Raw genomic sequence first — 20,662 nt, forward strand, 5'->3', positions numbered from 1 at the left:
TAAATGGACTTTTCCTATCAACGGGGGGTTTTAACCTCACGTTCCCCTAGTAAACACTCAATTATATTCTTCTTTAACAAAAAATGTAAAAAAATTTAACTTAAAATAAATAATGAGATTATAAACCTTTTGAAAGCTAGTAATGAGGCTTTCAAAGAAATGGGTGACTATAAATGGACTTCTCCTATTAACAGAGGGTTTTAACCTCACGTTTCCTGAGTAAACACTTAATTATAATCCGTTTAAACAAAAAATATAAAAAAATTCAACTTAAAATCAATAATGAGATTATAAACATTTTTAAAGCGACTAATGAAGCTTTTCAAGTCATGAATAACTATAAATGGACTTTTCCTATCAACGAGGGGTTTTAACCTCACGTTTTTCGAGTAAACACTCAATTATAATATTTTTTAACAAAAAATGCAAAAAAATTCAACTTAAAATCAATAATGAGATTATAAACCTATTTAAAGCGAGTAATGAGGCTTTCGAAGGCATGGTTGACTATAAAAAGACTTTTCCTACCAATAGAGGGTTTTAACCTCACATTTCCCGAGTAAACACTTAATTACAATCCGTTTAAATAAAAAATATAAAAAAATTCAACTTAAAATCAATAGTGAGATTGTAAACATTTTTAAAGCGAGCAATGATGCTTTTCAAGTCATGAATGACTATAAATGGACTTTTCCTATCAACGGGGGGTTTTAACCTCACGTTCCCCTAATAAACACTCAATTATATTCTTCTTTAACAAAAAATGTAAAAAAATTTAACTTAAAATAAATAATGAGATTATAAACCTTTTGAAAGCTAGTAATGAGGCTTTCAAAGAAATGGGTGACTATAAATGGACTTCTCCTATTAACAGAGGGTTTTAACCTCACGTTTCCTGAGTAAACACTTAATTATAATCCGTTTAAACAAAAAATGTAAAAAAATTCAACTTAAAATCAATAATGAGATTATAAACATTTTTAAAGCGACTAATGAAGCTTTTCAAGTCATGAATAACTATAAATGGACTTTTCCTATCAACGGGGGGTTTTAACCTCACGTTTTTCGAGTAAACACTCAATTATAATATTTTTTAACAAAAAATGCAAAAAAATTTAACTTAAAATCAATAATGAGATTATAAACCTATTTAAAGCGAGTAATGAGGCTTCCGAAGGCATGGGTGACTATAAATGGACTTTTCCTACCAATAGAGGGTTTTAACCTCACATTTCCCGAGTAAACACTTAATTATAATCCGTTTAAACAAAAAATGTAAAAAAGTTCAACTTAAAATCAATAATGAGATTATAAACATTTTTACAGGGAGTAATGAAGCTTTTCAAGTCATGAATGACTATAATTGGACTTTTCCTATCAACGGAGGGTTTTAACCTCACGTTTCCCGAGTAAAAATTAATTATAATCTGTTTGAACAAAAAATGTAAAAAAATTCAACTTAAAATCAATAATGAGATTATAAACCTATTTAAAGCGAGTAATGAGGCTTTCGAAGGCATGGTTGACTATAAAAAGACTTCTCCTACCAATAGAGGGTTTTAACCTCACATTTCCCGAGTAAACACTTAATTACATTCCGTTTAAATAAAAAATAAAAAAAAATTCAACTTAAAATCAATAGTGAGATTATAAGCATTTTTAACTCGAGCAATGATGCTTTTCAAGTCATGAATGACTATAAATGGACTTTTCCTATCAACGGGGGGTTTTAACCTCACGTTCCCCTAGTAAACACTCAATTATATTCTTCTTTAACAAAAAATGCAAAAAAATTTAACTTAAAATAAATAATGAGATTATAAACCTTTTTAAAGCGAGTAACGAGGCTTTCGAAGAAATGGGTGACTATAAAAGGACTTTTCCTATTAACAGAGGGTTTTAACCTCACGTTTCCCGAGTAAACACTTAATTATAATCCATTTAAACAAAAAATATAAAAGAATTCAACTTAAAATCAATAATAAGATTATAAACATTTTTACAGGGAGTGATGAAGCTTTTCAAGTCATGAATGACTATAATTGGACTTTTCCTATCAACGGAGGGTTTTAACCTCACGTTTCCCGAGTAAACACTTAATTATAATCTGTTTGAACAAAAATGTAAAAAAATTAAACTTAAAATCAATAATGAGATTATAAACTTATTTAAAGCGAGTAATGAGGCTTTCGAAGGCATGGTTGACTATAAAAAGACTTTTCCTACCAATAGAGGGTTGTAACCTCACATTTCCCGAGTAAACATTTAATTACAATCCGTTTAAACAAGAAATGTAAAAAAATTCAACTTAAAATCAATAGTGAGATTATAAACATTTTTAAAGCGAGCAATGATGCTTTTCAAGTCATGAATGACTATAAATGGACTTTTCCTATCAACGGGGGGTTTTAACCTCACATTCCCCTAGTAAACACTCAATTATATTCTTCTTTAACAAAAAATGTAAAAAAATTTAACTTAAAATAAATAATGAGATTATAAACCTTTTCAAAGCCAGTAATGAGGCTTTCGAAGAAATGGGTGACTATAAATGGACTTTTCCTATCAACAGAGGGTTTTAACCTCACGTTTCCCGAGTAAAAACTTAATTAGAATCCGTTTAAACAAAAAATGTAAAAAAATTCAACTTAAAATCAATAATGTGATTATAAACATTTTAAAGCGAGTAATGAAGCTTTTCAAGTCATGAATGACTATAAATGGACTTTTGCTATCAACGGGGGGTTTTAACCTCACGTTTTCCGAGTAAACACTCAATTATAATCTTTTTTAACAAAAAATGTAAAAAAATTTAACTTAAAATCAATAATGAGATTATAAACCTATTTAAAGCGAGTATGAGGCTTCCGAAGGCATGGGTGACTATAAATGGACTTTTCCTGCCAACAGAGGGTTTTAACCACACGTTTCTCAAGTAAACACCTAATTATAATCCGTTTAAACAAAAAATATAAAAAAATTCAACTTAAAATCAATAATGAGATTATAAACATTTTGACATCGAGTAATGAAGCTTTTCAAGTCATGAATGACTATAATTGGACTTTTCCTATCAACAGAGGGTTTTTACCTCACGTTTCCCGAGTAAACACTTAATTATAATCTGTTTGAACAAAAAATGTAAAAAAATTCAACTTAAAATCAATAATGAGATTATAAACCCATTTAAAGCGAGTAATGAGGCTTTCGAAGGCATGGTTGACTATAAAAAGACTTTTCCTACCAATAGAGGGTTTTAACCTCACATTTCTCGAGCAAACACTTAATTACAATCCGTTTAAATAAAAAATGTAAAAAAATTCAACTTAAAATCAATAGTGAGATTATAAACATTTTTAAAACGAGCAATGATGCTTTTCAAGTCATGAATGACTACAAATGGACTTTTCCTATCAACGGGGGGTTTTAACCTCACGTTCCCCTAGTAAACACTCAATTATATTCTTCTTTAACAAAAAATGTAAAAAAATTAATTTAACTTAAAATAAATAATGAGATTATAAACCTTTTTAAAGCGAGTAATGAGGCTTTCGAAGAAATGGGTGACTATAAATAGACTTTTCCTATCAACAGAGGGTTTTAACCTCACGTTTCCCGAGTAAACACTTAATTATAATCCGTTTAAACAAAAAATGTAAAAAAATTCAACTTAAAATCAATAATGAGATTATAAACATTTTTAAAGCGAGTAATGAAGCTTTTCAAGTGATGAATAACTATAAATGGACTTTTGCTATCAACGGGGGGTTTTAACCTCACGTTTTCCGAGTAAACATTCAATTATAATCTTCTTTAACAAAAAATGCAAAAAAATTTAACTTAAAATCAATAATGAGATTATAAACCTATTTAAAGCAAGTAATGAGGCTTTCGAAGGCACGGGTGACTATAAGTGGACTTTTCCTACCAATAAAGGGTTTTAACCTCACGTTTCCCGAGTAAACACTTAATTATAATCCGTTTAAACAAAAAATGTAAATAAATTCAACTTAAAATCAATAATGAGATTATAAACATTGTTAAAGCCAGTAATGAAGCTTTTGAAGCATGAATGACTATAAATGGACTTTTGTTATCAACTGGGGGTTTTAACCTCACGTTTCCCGAGTAAATACTTAATTATAATTCGTTTCAACAAAAAATGTAAAAAAATTTAACTTAAAATCAATAATGAGATTAAAAACATTTTAAAGCGAGTAATGAAGCTTTTCAAGTCATGGATGACTATAAATGGACTTTTGCTATCAACGGGGGGTTTTAACCTCACGTTTTCCGAGTAAACACTCAATTATAATCTTCTTTAACAAAAAATGCAAAAAAATTTAACCTAAAATCAATAATGAGATTATAAACTTATCTAAAGCGAGTAATGAGGCTTCCGAAGGCATGGGTGACTATAAATGGACTTTTCCTGCCAACAGAGGGTTTTAACCTTACGTTTCTCGAGTAAACACTTAATTATAATCCGTTTAAACAAAAAATGTAAAAAAATTCAACTTAAAATCAATAATGAGATTATAAACATTTTTACAGGGAGTGATGAAGCTTTTCAAGTCATGAATGACTATAATTGGGCTTTTCCTATCAACGGAGGGTTTTAACCTCACGTTTCCCGAGTAAACACTTAATTATAATCTGTTTGAACAAAAAATGTAAAAAAATTCAACTTAAAATCAATAATGAGATTATAAACCTATTTAAAGCGAGTAATGAGGCTTTCGAAGGCATGGTTGACTATAAAAAGACTTTTCCTACCAATAGAGGGTTTTAACCTCACATTTCCCGAGTAAACACTTAATTACAATCCGTTTAAACAAAAAATGTAAAAAAATTCAACTTAAAATCAATATTGAGATTATAAACATTTTTAAAGCGAGCAATGATGCTTTTCAAGTCATGAATGACTATAAATGGACTTTTCCAATCAACGGGGGGTTTTAACCTCACGTTCCCCTAGTAAACACTCAATTATATTCTTCTTTAACAAAAAATGTAAAAACATTTAACTTAAAATAAATAATGAGATTATAAACCTTTTCAAAGCGAGTAATGAGGCTTTCGAAGAAATGGGTGACTATAAATGGACTTTTCCTATCAACAGAGGGTTTTAACCTCACGTTTCCCGAGTAGAAACTTAATTAGAATCCGTTTAAGCAAAAAATGTAAACAAATTCCACTTAAAATCAATAATGAGATTATAAACAATTTTAAAGCGAGTAATGAAGCTTTTCAAGTCATGAATGACTATAAATGGACTTTTGCTATCAACGGGGGGTTTTAACCTCACGTTTCCTGAGTAAACACTCAATTATAATCTGTTTAAAAAAAATGCAAAAAAATTAAACTTAAAATCAATAATGAGATTATAAACCTATTTAAAGCGAGTAATGAGCCTTTCGAAGAAACGGGTGACTATAAATGGGCTTTTCCTACCAATAGAGGGTTTTAACCTCACGTTTCCCGAGTAAATACTTAATTATAATTCGTTTAAACAAAAAATGTAAAAAAATTTAACTTAAAATCAATAATGTGATTATAAACATTTTAAAGCGAGTAATGAAGCTTTTCAAGTCATGAATGACTATAAATGGACTTTTGCTATCAACGGGGGGTTTTAACCTCACGTTTTTCGAGTAAACACTCAATTATAATCTTTTTTAACAAAAAATGCAAATAAATTTAACTTAAAATCAATAATGAGATTATAAACCTATTTAAAGCGAGTAATGAGGCTTCCGAAGGCATGGGTGACTATAAATGGACTTTTCCTGCCAACAGAGGGTTTTAACCTCACGTTTCTCGAGTAAACACTTAATTATAATCCGTTTAAACAAAAAAATGTAAAAAAGTTCAACTTAAAATCAATAATGAGATTATAAACATTTTTACAGGGAGTAATGAAGCTTTTCAAGTCATGAATGACTATAATTGGACTTTTCCTATCAACGGAGGGTTTTAACCTCACGTTTCTCGAGTAAAAATTAATTATAATCTGTTTGAACAAAAAATGTAAAAAAATTCAACTTAAAATCAATAATGAGATTATAAACCTATTTAAAGCGAGTAATGAGGCTTTCGAAGGCATGGTTGACTATAAAAAGACTTTTCCTACCAATAGAGGGTTTTAACCTCACATTTCCCGAGTAAACACTTAATTACATTCCGTTTAAATAAAAAATAAAAAAAAATTCAACTTAAAATCAATAGTGAGATTATAAGCATTTTTAAAGCGAGCAATGATGCTTTTCAAGTCATGAATGACTATAAATGGACTTTTCCTATCAACGGGGGGTTTAAACCTCATGTTCCCCTAGTAAACACTCAATTATATTCTTCTTTAACAAAAAATGTAAAAAAATTTAACTTAAAATAAATAATGAGATTATAAACCTTTTTAAAGCGAGTAATGAGGCTTTCGAAGAAATGGGTGACTGTAAAAGGACTTTTCCTATCAACAGAGGGTTTTAACATCACTTTTCCCGAGTAAACACTTAATTATAATCCGTTTAAACAAAAAATGTAAAAAAATTCAACTTAAAATCAATAATGAGATTATAAACATTTTTAAAGCGAGTAATGAAGCTTTTCAAGTTATGAATGACTATAAATGGACTTTTCCTATCAACGGGGGGTTTTAACCTTACGTTTTTCGAGTAAACACTCAATTATATTCTTCTTTAACAAAAAATGCAAAAAAATTTAACTTAAAATCAATAATGAGATTATCAACCTATTCAAAGCGAGTAATCAGGCTTTCGAAGGCACGGGTGACTATAAGTGGACTTTTCCTACCAATCAAGGATTTTTACCTCACGTTTCCCGAGTAAACACTTAATTATAATCCGTTTAAACAAAAAATGTAAAAAAATTCAACTTAAAATCAATAATGAGATTATAAACATTGTTAAAGCCAGTAATGAAGCTTTTGAAGTCATGAATGACTATAAATGGACTTTTCCTATCAACTGGGGGTTTTAACCTCACGTTTCCCGAGTAAATACTTAATTATAATTCGTTTCAACAAAAAATGTAAAAAAATTTAACTTAAAACCAATAATGAGATTAAAAACATTTTAAAGCGAGTAATGAAGCTTTTCAAGTCATGAATGACTATAAATGGACTTTTGCTATCAACGGGGGGTTTTAACCTCACGTTTTCCGAGTAAACACTCAATTATAATCTTCTTTAACAAAAAATGCAAAAAAATTTAACTTAAAATCAATAATGAGATTATAAACCTATTTAAAGCGAGTAATGAGGCTTCCGAAGGCATGGGTGACTATAAATGGACTTTTCCTGCCAACAGAGGGTTTTAACCTCACGTTTCTCGAGTAAACACTTAATTATAATCCGTTTAAACAAAAAATGTAAAAAAGTTCAACTTAAAATCAATAATGAGATTATAACCATTTTTACAGCGAGTAATGAAGCTTTTGAAGTCATGAATGACTATAATTGGACTTTTCCTATCAACGGAGGGTTTTAACCTCACGTTTCCCGAGTAAACACTTAATTATAATATGTTTGAACAAAAAATGTAAAAAAATTCAACTTAAAATTAATAATGAGATTATAAACCAATTTAAAGCGAGTAATAAGGCTTTCGAAGGCATGGTTGACTATAAAAAGACTTTTCCTACCAATAGAGGGTTTTAACCTCACATTTCCCGAGTAAACACTTAATTACAATCCGTTTAAATAAAAAATGTAAAAAAATTCAACTGAAAGTCAATAGTGAGATTATAAACATTTTTAAAGCGAGCAATGATGCTTTTCAAGTCATGAATGACTATAAATGGACTTTTCCTATCAACGGGGGGTTTTAACCGCACGTTCCCCTAGTAAACACTCAACTATATTCTTCTTTAACAAAAAATGTAAAAAAATTTAACTTAAAATAAATAATGAGATTATAAACCTTTTTAAAGCGAGTAATGAGGCTTTCGAAGAAATGGGTGACTATAAATGGACTTTTCCTATCAACAGAGGGTTTTAACCTCACGTTTCCGGAGTAAACACTTAATTATAATCCGTTTAAACAAAAAATGTAAAAAAATTCAACTTAAAATCAATAATGAGATTATAAACATTTTTAAAGCGAGTAATGAAGCTTTTCAAGTGATGAATGACTATAAATGGACTTTTGCTATCAACGGGGGGTTTTAACCTCACGTTTTCCGAGTAAACACTCAATTACAATCTTCTTTAACAAAAAATGCAAAAATATTTAACTTAAAATCAATAATGAGATTATAAACCTATTTAAAGCGAGTAATGAGGCTTTCGAAGGCACGAGTGACTATAAGTGGACTTTTCCTACCAATAAAGGGTATTAACCTCACGTTTCCCGAGTAAACACTTAATTATAATCCGTTTAAACAAAAAATGTAAATAAATTCAACTTAAAATCAACAATGAGATTATAAACATTGTTAAAGCCAGTAATGAAGCTTTTGAAGCATGAATGACTATAAATGGACTTTTCCTATCAACTGGGGGTTTTAACCTCACGTTTCCCGAGTAAATACTTAATTATAATTCGTTTCAACAAAAAATGTAAAAAAATTTAACTTAAAATCAATAATGAGATTAAAAACATTTTAAAGCGAGTAATGAAGCTTTTCAAGTCATGAATGACTATAAATGGACTTTTTCTATCAACGGGGGGTTTTAACCTTACGTTTTCCGAGTAAACACTCAATTATAATCTTCTTTAACAAAAAATGCAAAAAAATTTAACCTAAAATCAATAATGAGATTATAAACTTATTTAAAGCGAGTAATGAGGCTTCCGAAGGCATGGGTGACTATAAATAGACTTTTCCTGCCAACAGAGGGTTTTAACCTCACATTTCCCGAGTAAAAACTTAATTAGAATCCGTTTAAACAAAAAATGTAAACAAATTCAACTTAAAATCAATAATGAGATTATAAACAATTTTAAAGCGAGTAATGAAGCTTTTCAAGTCATGAATGACTATAAATGGACTTTTCCTATCAACGGGGGGTTTTAACCTCACGTTTCCTGAGTAAACACTCAATTATAATCTGTTTAAAAAAAATGCAAAAAAACTGAACTTAAAATCAAAAATGAGATTATAAACCTATTTAAAGCGAGTAATGAGCCTTTCGAAAAAACGGGTGACTATAAATGGGCTTTTCCTACCAAAAGAGGGTTTTAACCTCACGTTTCCCAAGTAAATACTTAATTATAATTCGTTTAAACAAAAAATGTAAAAAAATTTAACTTAAAATCAATAATGTGATTATAAACATTTTCAAGCGAGTAATGAAGCTTTTCAAGTCATGAATGACTATAAATGGACTTTTGCTATCAACGGGGGGTTTTAACCTCACGTTTTTCGAGTAAACACTCAATTATAATCTTTTTTAACAAAAAATGCAAAAATATTTAACTTAAAATCAATAATGAGATTATAAACCTATTTAAAGCGAGTAATGAGGCTTCCGAAGGCATGGGTGACTATAAATGGACTTTTCCTGCCAACAGAGGGTTTTAACCTCACGTTTCTCGAGTAAACACTTAATTATAATCCGTTTAAACAAAAAATGTAAAAAAGTTCAACTTAAAATCAATAATGACATTATAAACATTTTTACGGGGAGTAATGAAGCTTTTCAAGTCATGAATGACTATAATTAGACTTTTCCTATCAACGGAGGGTTTTAACCTCACGTTTCTCGAGTAAAAATTGATTATAATCTGTTTGGACAAAAAATGTAAAAAAATTCAACTTAAAATCAATAATGAGATTATAAACCTATTTAAAGCGAGTAATGAGGCTTTCGAAGGCATGGTTGACTATAAAAAGACTTTTCCTACCAATAGAGGGTTTTAACCTCACATTTCCAGAGTAAACACTTAATTACATTCCGTTTAAATAAAAAATGAAAAAAAATTCAACTTAAAATCAATAGTGAGATTATAAGCATTTTTAAAGCGAGCAATGATGCTTTTCAAGTCATGAATGACTATAAATGGACTTTTCCTATCAACGGGGGGTTTTAACCTCAAGTTCCCCTAGTAAACACTCAATTATATTCTTTTTTAACAAAAAATGTAAAAAAATTTAACTAAAAATAAATAATGAGATTATAAACCTTTTTAAAGCGAGTAATGAGGCTTTCGAAGAAATGGGTGACTATAAAAGGACTTTTCCTATCAACAGAGGGTTTTAAACTCACGTTTCCCGAGTAAACACTTAATTATAATCCGTTTAAACAAAAAATGTAAAAAAATTCAACTTAAAATCAATAATGAGATTATAAACATTTTTAAAGCGAGTAATGAAGCTTTTCAGGTTATGAATGACTATAAATGGACTTTTCCTATCAACGGGAGGTTTTAACCTCAAGTTTTTCGAGTAAACACTCAATTATAATCTTCTTTAACAAAAAATGCAAAAAAATTTAACTTAAAATCAATAATGAGATTATAAACCTATTTAAAGCGAGTAGTGAGGCTTTCGAAGGCACGGGTGACTATAAGTGGACTTTTCCTACCAATAAAGGGTTTTAACCTCACGTTTCCCGAGTAAACACTTAATTATAATCCGTTTAAACAAAAAATGTAAATAAATTCAACTTAAAATCAACAATGAGATTATAAACATTGTTAAAGCCAGTAATGAAGCTTTTGAAGCATGAATGACTATAAATGGACTTTTCCTATCAACTGGGGGTTTTAACCTCACGTTTCCCGAGTAAATACTTAATTATAATTCGTTTCAACAAAAAATGTAAAAAAATTTAACTTAAAATCAATAATGAGATTATAAATCTATTTAAAGCGAGTAATGAGGCTTCCGAAGGCATGGGTGACTATAAATGGACTTTTCCTATCAACAGAGGGTTTTAACCTCACGTTTCCCGAGTAAACACTTAATTATAATCCGTTTAAACAAAAAATGTAAAAAAATTCAACTTAAAATCAATAATGAGATTATAAACATTTTTAAAGCGAGTAATGAAGCTTTTCAAGTGATGAATGACTATAAATGGACTTTTGCTATCAACGGGGGGTTTTAACCTCACGTTTTCCGAGTAAACACTCAATTATAATCTTCTTTAACAAAAAATGCAAAAAAATTTAACTTAAAATCAATAATGAGATTATAAACCTATTTAAAGCGAGTAATGAGGCTTTCGAAGGCACGAGTGACTATAAGTGGACTTTTCCTACCAATAAAGGGTTTTAACCTCACGTTTCCCGAGTAAACACTTAATTATAATCCGTTTAAACAAAAAATGTAAATAAATTCAACTTAAAATCAATAATGAGATTATAAACATTGTTAAAGCCAGTAATGAAGCTTTTGAAGCATGAATGACTATAAATGGACTTTTCCTATCAACTGGGGGTTTTAACCTCACGTTTCTCGAGTAAATACTTAATTATAATTCGTTTCAACAAAAAATGTAAAAAAATGTAACTTAAAATCAATAATGAGATTAAAAACATTTTAAAGCGAGTAATGAAGCTTTTAAAGTCATGAATGACTATAAATGGACTTTTTCTATCAACGGGGGGTTTTAACCTTACGTTTTCCGAGTAAACACTCAATTATAATCTTCTTTAACAAAAAATACAAAAAAATTTAACCTAAAATCAATAATGAGATTATAAACTTATTTAAAGCGAGTAATGAGGCTTCCGAAGGCATGGGTGACTATAAATGGACTTTTCCTGCCAACAGAGGGTTTTAACCTCACATTTCCCGAGTAAAAACTTAATTAGAATCCGTTTAAACAAAAAATGTAAAAAAATTCAACTTAAAATCAATAATGAGATTATAAACATTTTTAAAGCGAGTAATGAAGCTTTTCAAGTGATGAATGACTATAAATGGACTTTTGCTATCAACGGGGGGTTTGAACCTCACGTTTTCCGAGTAAACACTCAATTATAATCTTCTTTAACAAAAAATGCAAAAAAATTTAACTTAAAATCAATAATGAGATTATAAACCAATTTAAAGCGAGTAATGAGGCTTTCGAAGGCACGAGTGACTATAAGTGGACTTTTTCTACCAATAAAGGGTTTTAACCTCACGTTTCCCGAGTAAACACTTAATTATAATCCGTTTAAACAAAAAATGTAAATAAATTCAACTTAAAATCAATAATGAGATTATAAACATTGTTAAAGCCAGTAATGAAGCTTTTGAAGCATGAATGACTATAAATGGACTTTTCCTATAAAAAAGGGGTTTTAACCTCACGTTTCCCGAGTAAATACTTAATTATAATTCGTTTCAACAAAAAATGTAAAAAAATTTAACTTAAAATCAATAATGAGATTAAAAACATTTTAAAGCGAGTAATGAAGCTTTTCAAGTCATGAATGACTATAAATGGACTTTTTCTATCAACGGGGGGTTTTAACCTTACGTTTTCCGAGTAAACACTCAATTATAATCTTCTTTAACAAAAAATACAAAAAAATTTAACCTAAAATCAATAATGAGATTATAAACTTATTTAAAGCGAGTAATGAGGCTTCCGAAGGCATGGGTGACTATAAATGGACTTTTCCTGCCAACAGAGGGTTTTAACCTCACATTTCCCGAGTAAAAACTTAATTAGAATCCGTTTAAACAAAAAATGTAAAAAAATTCAACTTAAAATCAATAATGAGATTATAAACATTTTTAAAGCGAGTAATGAAGCTTTTCAAGTGATGAATGACTATAAATGGACTTTTGCTATCAACGGGGGGTTTGAACCTCACGTTTTCCGAGTAAACACTCAATTATAATCTTCTTTAACAAAAAATGCAAAAAAATTTAACTTAAAATCAATAATGAGATTATAAACCAATTTAAAGCGAGTAATGAGGCTTTCGAAGGCACGAGTGACTATAAGTGGACTTTTTCTACCAATAAAGGGTTTTAACCTCACGTTTCCCGAGTAAACACTTAATTATAATCCGTTTAAACAAAAAATATAAATAAATTCAACTTAAAATCAATAATGAGATTATAAACATTGTTAAAGCCAATAATGAAGCTTTTGAAGCATGAATGACTATAAATGGACTTTTCCTATAAAAAAGGGGTTTTAACCTCACGTTTCCCGAGTAAATACTTAATTATAATTCGTTTCAACAAAAAATGTAAAAAAATTTAACTTAAAATCAATAATGAGATTAAAAACATTTTAAAGCGAGTAATGAAGCTTTTCAAGTCATGAATGACTATAAATGGACTTTTTCTATCAACGGGGGGTTTTAACCTTACGTTTTCCGAGTAAACACTCAATTATAATCTTCTTTAACAAAAAATACAAAAAAATTTAACCTAAAATCAATAATGAGATTATAAACTTATTTAAAGCGAGTAATGAGGCTTCCGAAGGCATGGGTGACTATAAATGGACTTTTCCTGCCAATAGAGGGTTTTAACCTCACATTTCCCGAGTAAAAACTTAATTAGAATCCGTTTAAACAAAAAATGTAAAAAAATTCAACTTAAAATCAATAATGAGATTATAAACAATTTTAAAGCGAGTAATGAAGCTTTTCAAGTCATGAATGACTATAAATGGACTTTTCCTATTAACGGGGGGTTTTAACCTCACGTTTCCTGAGTAAACACTCAATTATAATCTGTTTAAAAAAAATGTAAAAAAATTGAACTTAAAATCAATAATGAGATTATAAACCTATTTAAAGCGAGTAATGAGCCTTTCGAAAAAACGGGTGACTATAAATGGGATTTTCCTACCAAAAGAGGGTTTTAACCTCACGTTTCCCAAGTAAATACTTAATTATAATTCGTTTAAACAAAAAATGTAAAACAATTTAACTTAAAATCAATAATGTGATTATAAACATTTTAAAGCGAGTAATGAAGCTTTTCAAGTCATGAATGACTATAAATGGACTTTTGCTATCAACGGGGGGTTTTAACCTCACGTTTTTCGAGTAAACACTCAATTATAATCTTTTTTAACAAAAAATGCAAAAAAATTTAACTTAAAATCAATAATGAGATTATAAACCTATTTAAAGCGAGTAATGAGGCTTCCGAAGGCATGGGTGACTATAAATGGACCTTTCCTATCAATAGAGGGTTTTAACCTCACGTTTCCCGAGTAAACACTTAATTATAATCCGTTTAAACAAAAAATGTAAAAAAATTGAACTTAAAATCAATAATGAGATTATAAACATTTTTAAAGCGAGTAATGAAGCTTTTCAAGTTATGAATGACTATAAATGGACTTTTCCTATCAACGGGGGGTTTTAACCTCACGTTTTTCGAGTAAACACTCAATTATAATCTTCTTTAACAAAAAATGAAAAAAAATTTAACTTAAAATCAATAATGAGATTATAATCCTATTCAAAGCGAGTAATCAGGCTTTCGAAGGCACGGGTGACTCTAAGTGGACTTTTCCTACCAATCAAGGATTTTAACCTCACGTTTCCTGAGTAAACACTTAATTATAATCCGTTTAAACAAAAAATGTAAAAAAATTCAACTTAAAATCAATAATGAGATTATAAACATTGTTAAAGCCAGTAATGAAGCTTTTGAAGTCATGAATGACTATAAATGGACTTTTCCTATCAACTGATGGTTTTAACCTCACGTTTCCCGAGTAAATACTTAATTATAATTCGTTTCAACAAAAAATGTAAAAAAATTTAACTTAAAACCAATAATGAGATTAAAAACATTTTAAAGCGAGTAATGAAGCTTTTCAAGTCATGAATGACTATAAATGGACTTTTGCTATCAACGGGGGGTTTTAACCTCACGTTTTCCGAGTAAACACTCAATTATAATCTTCTTTAACAAAAAATGCAAAAAAATTTAACTTAAAATCAATAATGAGATTATAAACCTATTTAAAGCGAGTAATGAGGCTTCCGAAGGCATGGGTGACTATAAATGGACTTTTCCTGCCAACAGAGGGTTTTAACCTCACGTTTCTCGAGTAAACACTTAATTATAATCCATTTAAACAAAAAATGTAAAAAAGTTCAACTTAAAATCAATAATGAGATTATAAACATTTTTACAGCGAGTAATGAAGCTTTTCAAGTCATGAATGACTATAATTGGACTTTTCCTATCAACGGAGGGTTTTAACCTCACGTTTCCCGAGTAAACACTTAATTATAATATGTTTGAACAAAAAATGTAATAAAATTCAATTTAAAATCAATAATGAGATTATAAACCAATTTAAAGCGAGTAATAAGGCTTTCGAAGGCATGGTTGACTATAAAAAGACTTTTCCTACCAATAGAGGGTTTTAACCTCACATTTCCCGAGTAAACACTTAATTACAATCCGTTTAAATAAAAAATGTAAAAAAATTCAACTGAAAATCAATAGTGAGATTATAAACATTTTTAAAGCGAGCAATGATGCTTTTCAAGTCATGAATGACTATAAATGGACTTTTCCTATCAACGGGGGGTTTTAACCGCACGTTCCCCTAGTAAACACTCAATTATATTCTTCTTTAACAAAAAATGTAAAAAAATTTAACTTAAAATAAAAAATGAGATTATAAACTTTTTTAAAGCGAGTAATGAGGCTTTCGAAGAAATGGGTGACTATAAATGGACTTTTCCTATCAACAGAGGGTTTTAACCTCACGTTTCCGGAGTAAACACTTAATTATAATCCGTTTAAACAAAAAATGTAAAAAAATTCAACTTAAAATCAATAATGAGATTATAAACATTTTTAAAGCGAGTAATGAAGCTTTTCAAGTAATGAATGACTATAAATGGACTTTTGCTATCAACGGGGGGTTTTAACCTCACGTTTTCCGAGTAAACACTTAATTATAATCTTCTTTAACAAAAAATGCAAAAAAATTTAACTTAAAATCAATAATGAGATTATAAACCTATTTAAAGCGAGTAATGAGGCTTTCGAAGGCACGAGTGACTATAAGTGGACTTTTCCTACCAATAAAGGGTTTTAACCTCACGTTTCCCGAGTAAACACTTAATTATAATCCGTTTAAACAAAAAATGTAAATAAATTCAACTTAAAATCAACAATGAGATTATAAACATTGTTAAAGCCAGTAATGAAGCTTTTGAAGCATGAATGACTATAAATGGACTTTTCCTATCAACTGGGGGTTTTAACCTCACGTTTCCCGAGTAAATACTTAATTATAATTCGTTTCAACAAAAAATGTAAAAAAATTTAACTTAAAATCAATAATGAGATTATAAATCTATTTAAAGCGAGTAATGAGGCTTTCGAAGGCATGGGTGACTATAAATGGACTTTTGCTATCAACAGAGGGTTTTAACCTCACGTTTCCCGAGTAAACACTTAATTATAATCCGTTTAAACAAAAAATGTAAAAAAATTCAACTTAAAATCAATAATGAGATTATAAACATTTTTAAAGCGAGTAATGAAGCTTTTCAAGTGATGAATGACTATAAATGGACTTTTGCTATCAACGGGGGGTTTTAACCTCACGTTTTCCGAGTAAACACTCAATTATAATCTTCTTTAACAAAAAATGCAAAAAAATTTAACTTAAAATCAATAATGAGATTATAAACCTATTTAAAGCGAGTAATGAGGCTTTCGAAGGCACGAGTGACTATAAGTGGACTTTTCCTACCAATAAAGGGTTTTAACCTCACGTTTCCCGAGTAAACACTTAATTATAATCCGTTTAAACAAAAAATGTAAATAAATTCAACTTAAAATCAATAATGAGATTATAAACATTGTTAAAGCCAGTAATGAAGCTTTTGAAGCATGAATGACTATAAATGGACTTTTCCTATCAACTGGGGGTTTTAACCTCACGTTTCCCGAGTAAATACTTAATTATAATTCGTTTCAACAAAAAATTTAAAAAAATTTAACTTAAAATCAATAATGAGATTAAAAACATTTTAAAGCGAGTAATGAAGCTTTTCAAGTCATGAATGACTATAAATGGACTTTTTCTATCAACGGGGGGTTTTAACCTTACGTTTTCCGAGTAAACACTCAATTATAATCTTCTTTAACAAAAAATACAAAAAAATTTAACCTAAAATCAATAATGAGATTATAAACTTATTTAAAGCGAGTAATGAGGCTTCCGAAGGCATGGGTGACTATAAATGGACTTTTCCTGCCAACAGAGGGTTTTAACCTCACATTTCCCGAGTAAAAACTTAATTAGAATCCGTTTAAACAAAAAATGTAAAAAAATTCAACTTAAAATCAATAATGAGATTATAAACATTTTTAAAGCGAGTAATGAAGCTTTTCAAGTGATGAATGACTATAAATGGACTTTTGCTATCAACGGGGGGTTTGAACCTCACGTTTTCCGAGTAAACACTCAATTATAATCTTCTTTAACAAAAAATACAAAAAAATTTAACTTAAAATCAATAATGAGATTATAAACCTATTTAAAGCGAGTAATGAGGCTTTCGAAGGCACGAGTGACTATAAGTGGACTTTTTCTACCAATAAAGGGTTTTAACCTCACGTTTCCCGAGTAAACACTTAATTATAATCCGTTTAAACAAAAAATATAAATAAATTCAACTTAAAATCAATAATGAGATTATAAACATTGTTAAAGCCAATAATGAAGCTTTTGAAGCATGAATGACTATAAATGGACTTTTCCTATCAACTGGGGGTTTTAACCTCACGTTTCCCGAGTAAATACTTAATTATAATTCGTTTCAACAAAAAATGTAAAAAAATGTAACTTAAAATCAATAATGAGATTAAAAACATTTTAAAGCGAGTAATGAAGCTTTTCAAGTCATGAATGACTATAAATGGACTTTTTCTATCAACGGGGGGTTTTAACCTTACGTTTTCCGAGTAAACACTCAATTATAATCTTCTTTAACAAAAAATACAAAAAAATTTAACCTAAAATCAATAATGAGATTATAAACTTATTTAAAGCGAGTAATGAGGCTTCCGAAGGCATGGGTGACTATAAATGGACTTTTCCTGCCAACAGAGGGTTTTAACCTCACATTTCCCGAGTAAAAACTTAATTAGAATCCGTTTAAACAAAAAATGTAAAAAAATTCAACTTAAAATCAATAATGAGATTATAAACAATTTTAAAGCGTGTAATGAAGCTTTTCAAGTCATGAATGACTATAAATGGACTTTTCCTATCAACGGGGGGTTTTAACCTCACGTTTCCTGAGTAAACACTCAATTATAATCTGTTTAAAAAAAATGCAAAAAAATTGAACTTAAAATCAATAATGAGATTATAAACCTATTTAAAGCGAGTAATGAGCCTTTCGAAAAAACGGGTGACTATAAATGGGATTTTCCTACCAAAAGAGGGTTTTAACCTCACGTTTCCCAAGTAAATACTTAATTATAATTCGTTTAAACAAAAAATGTAAAAAAATTTAACTTAAAATCAATAATGTGATTATAAACATTTTAAAGCGAGTAATGAAGCTTTTCAAGTCATGAATGACTATAAATGGACTTTTGCTATCAACGGGGGTTTTTAACCTCACGTTTTTCGAGTAAACACTCAATTATAATCCTTTTTAACAAAAAATGCAAAAAAATTTAACTTAAAATCAATAATGAGATTATAAACCTATTTAAAGCGAGTAATGAGGCTTCCGAAAGCATGGGTGACTATAAATGGACTTTTCCTATCAACAGAGGGTTTTAACCTCACGTTTCCCGAGTAAACACTTAATTATAATCCGTTTAAACAAAAAATGTAAAAAAATTCAACTTAAAATCAATAATGAGATTATAAACATTTTTAAAGCGAGTAATGAAGCTTTTCAAGTTATGAATGACTATAAATGGACTTTTCCTATCAACGGGGGGTTTTAATCTCACGTTTTTCGAGTAAACACTCAATTATAATCTTCTTTAACAAAAAATGCAAAAAAATTTAACTTAAAATCAATAATGAGATTATAAACCTATTTAAAGCGAGTAATCAGGCTTTCGAAGGCACGGGTTACTCTAAGTGGACTTTTCCTACCAATCAAGGATTTTAACCTCACGTTTCCCGAGTAAACACTTAATTATAATCCGTTTAAACAAAAAATGTAAAAAAATTCAACTTAAAATCAATAATGAGATTATAAACATTGTTAAAGCCAGTAATGAAGCTTTTGAAGTCATGAATGACTATAAATGGACTTTTCCTATCAACTGGGGGTTTTAACCTCACGTTTCCCGAGTAAATACTTAATTATAATTCGTTTCAACAAAAAATGTAAAAAAATTTAACTTAAAACCAATAATGAGATTAACAACATTTTAAAGCGAGTAATGAAGCTTTTCAAGTCATGAATGACTATAAATGGACTTTTGCTATCAACGGGGGGTTTTAACCTCACGTTTTCCGAGTAAACACTCAATTATAATCTTCTTTAACAAAAAATGCAAAAAAATTTAACTTAAAATCAATAATGAGATTATAAACCTATTTAAAGCGAGTAATGAGGCTTCCGAAGGCATGGGTGACTATAAATGGACTTTTCCTGCCAACAGAGGGTTTTAACCTCACGCTTCTCGAGTAAACACTTAATTATAATCCGTTTAAACAAAAAATGTAAAAAAGTTCAACTTAAAATCAATAATGAGATTATAAACATTTTTACAGCGAGTAATGAAGCTTTTCAAGTCATGAATGACTATAATTGGACTTTTCCTATCAACGGAGGGTTTTAACCTCACGTTTCCCGAGTAAACACTTAATTATAATATGTTTGAACAAAAAATGTAAAAAAATTCAATTTAAAATCAATAATGAGATTATAAACCAATTTAAAGCGAGTAATAAGGCTTTCGAAGGCATGGTTGACTATAAAAAGACTTTTCCTACCAATAGAGGGTTTTAACCTCACATTTCCCGAGTAAACACTTAATTACAATCCGTTTAAATAAAAAATGTAAAAAAATTCAACTGAAAATCAATAGTGAGATTATAAACATTTTTAAAGCGAGCAATGATGCTTTTCAAGTCATGAATGACTATAAATGGACTTTTCCTATCAACGGGGGGTTTTAACCTCACGTTTCCTGAGTAAACACTCAATTATAATCTGTTTAAAAAAAATGCAAAAAAATTGAACTTAAAATCAATAATGAGATTATAAACCTATTTAAAGCGAGTAATGAGCCTTTCGAAAAAACGGGTGACTATAAATGGGATTTTCCTACCAAAAGAGGGTTTTAACCTCACGTTTCCCAAGTAAATACTTAATTATAATTCGTTTAAACAAAAAATGTAAAAAAATTTAACTTAAAATCAATAATGTGATTATAAACATTTTAAAGCGAGTAATGAAGCTTTTCAAGTCATGAATGACTATAAATGGACTTTTGCTATCAACGGGGGTTTTTAACCTCACGTTTTTCGAGTAAACACTCAATTATAATCTTTTTTAACAAAAAATGCAAAAAAATTTAACTTAAAATCAATAATGAGATTATAAACCTATTTAAAGCGAGTAATGAGGCTTCCGAAAGCATGGGTGACTATAAATGGACTTTTCCTATCAACAGAGGGTTTTAACCTCACGTTTCCCGAGTAAACACTTAATTATAATCCGTTTAAACAAAAAATGTAAAAAAATTCAACTTAAAATCAATAATGAGATTATAAACA

The sequence above is a fragment of the Theobroma cacao genome, chromosome 1 (assembly GCF_053813885.1).
Source record: "Theobroma cacao isolate CCN51 chromosome 1, ASM5381388v1, whole genome shotgun sequence".
Lineage (NCBI taxonomy): Eukaryota > Viridiplantae > Streptophyta > Magnoliopsida > Malvales > Malvaceae > Theobroma > Theobroma cacao.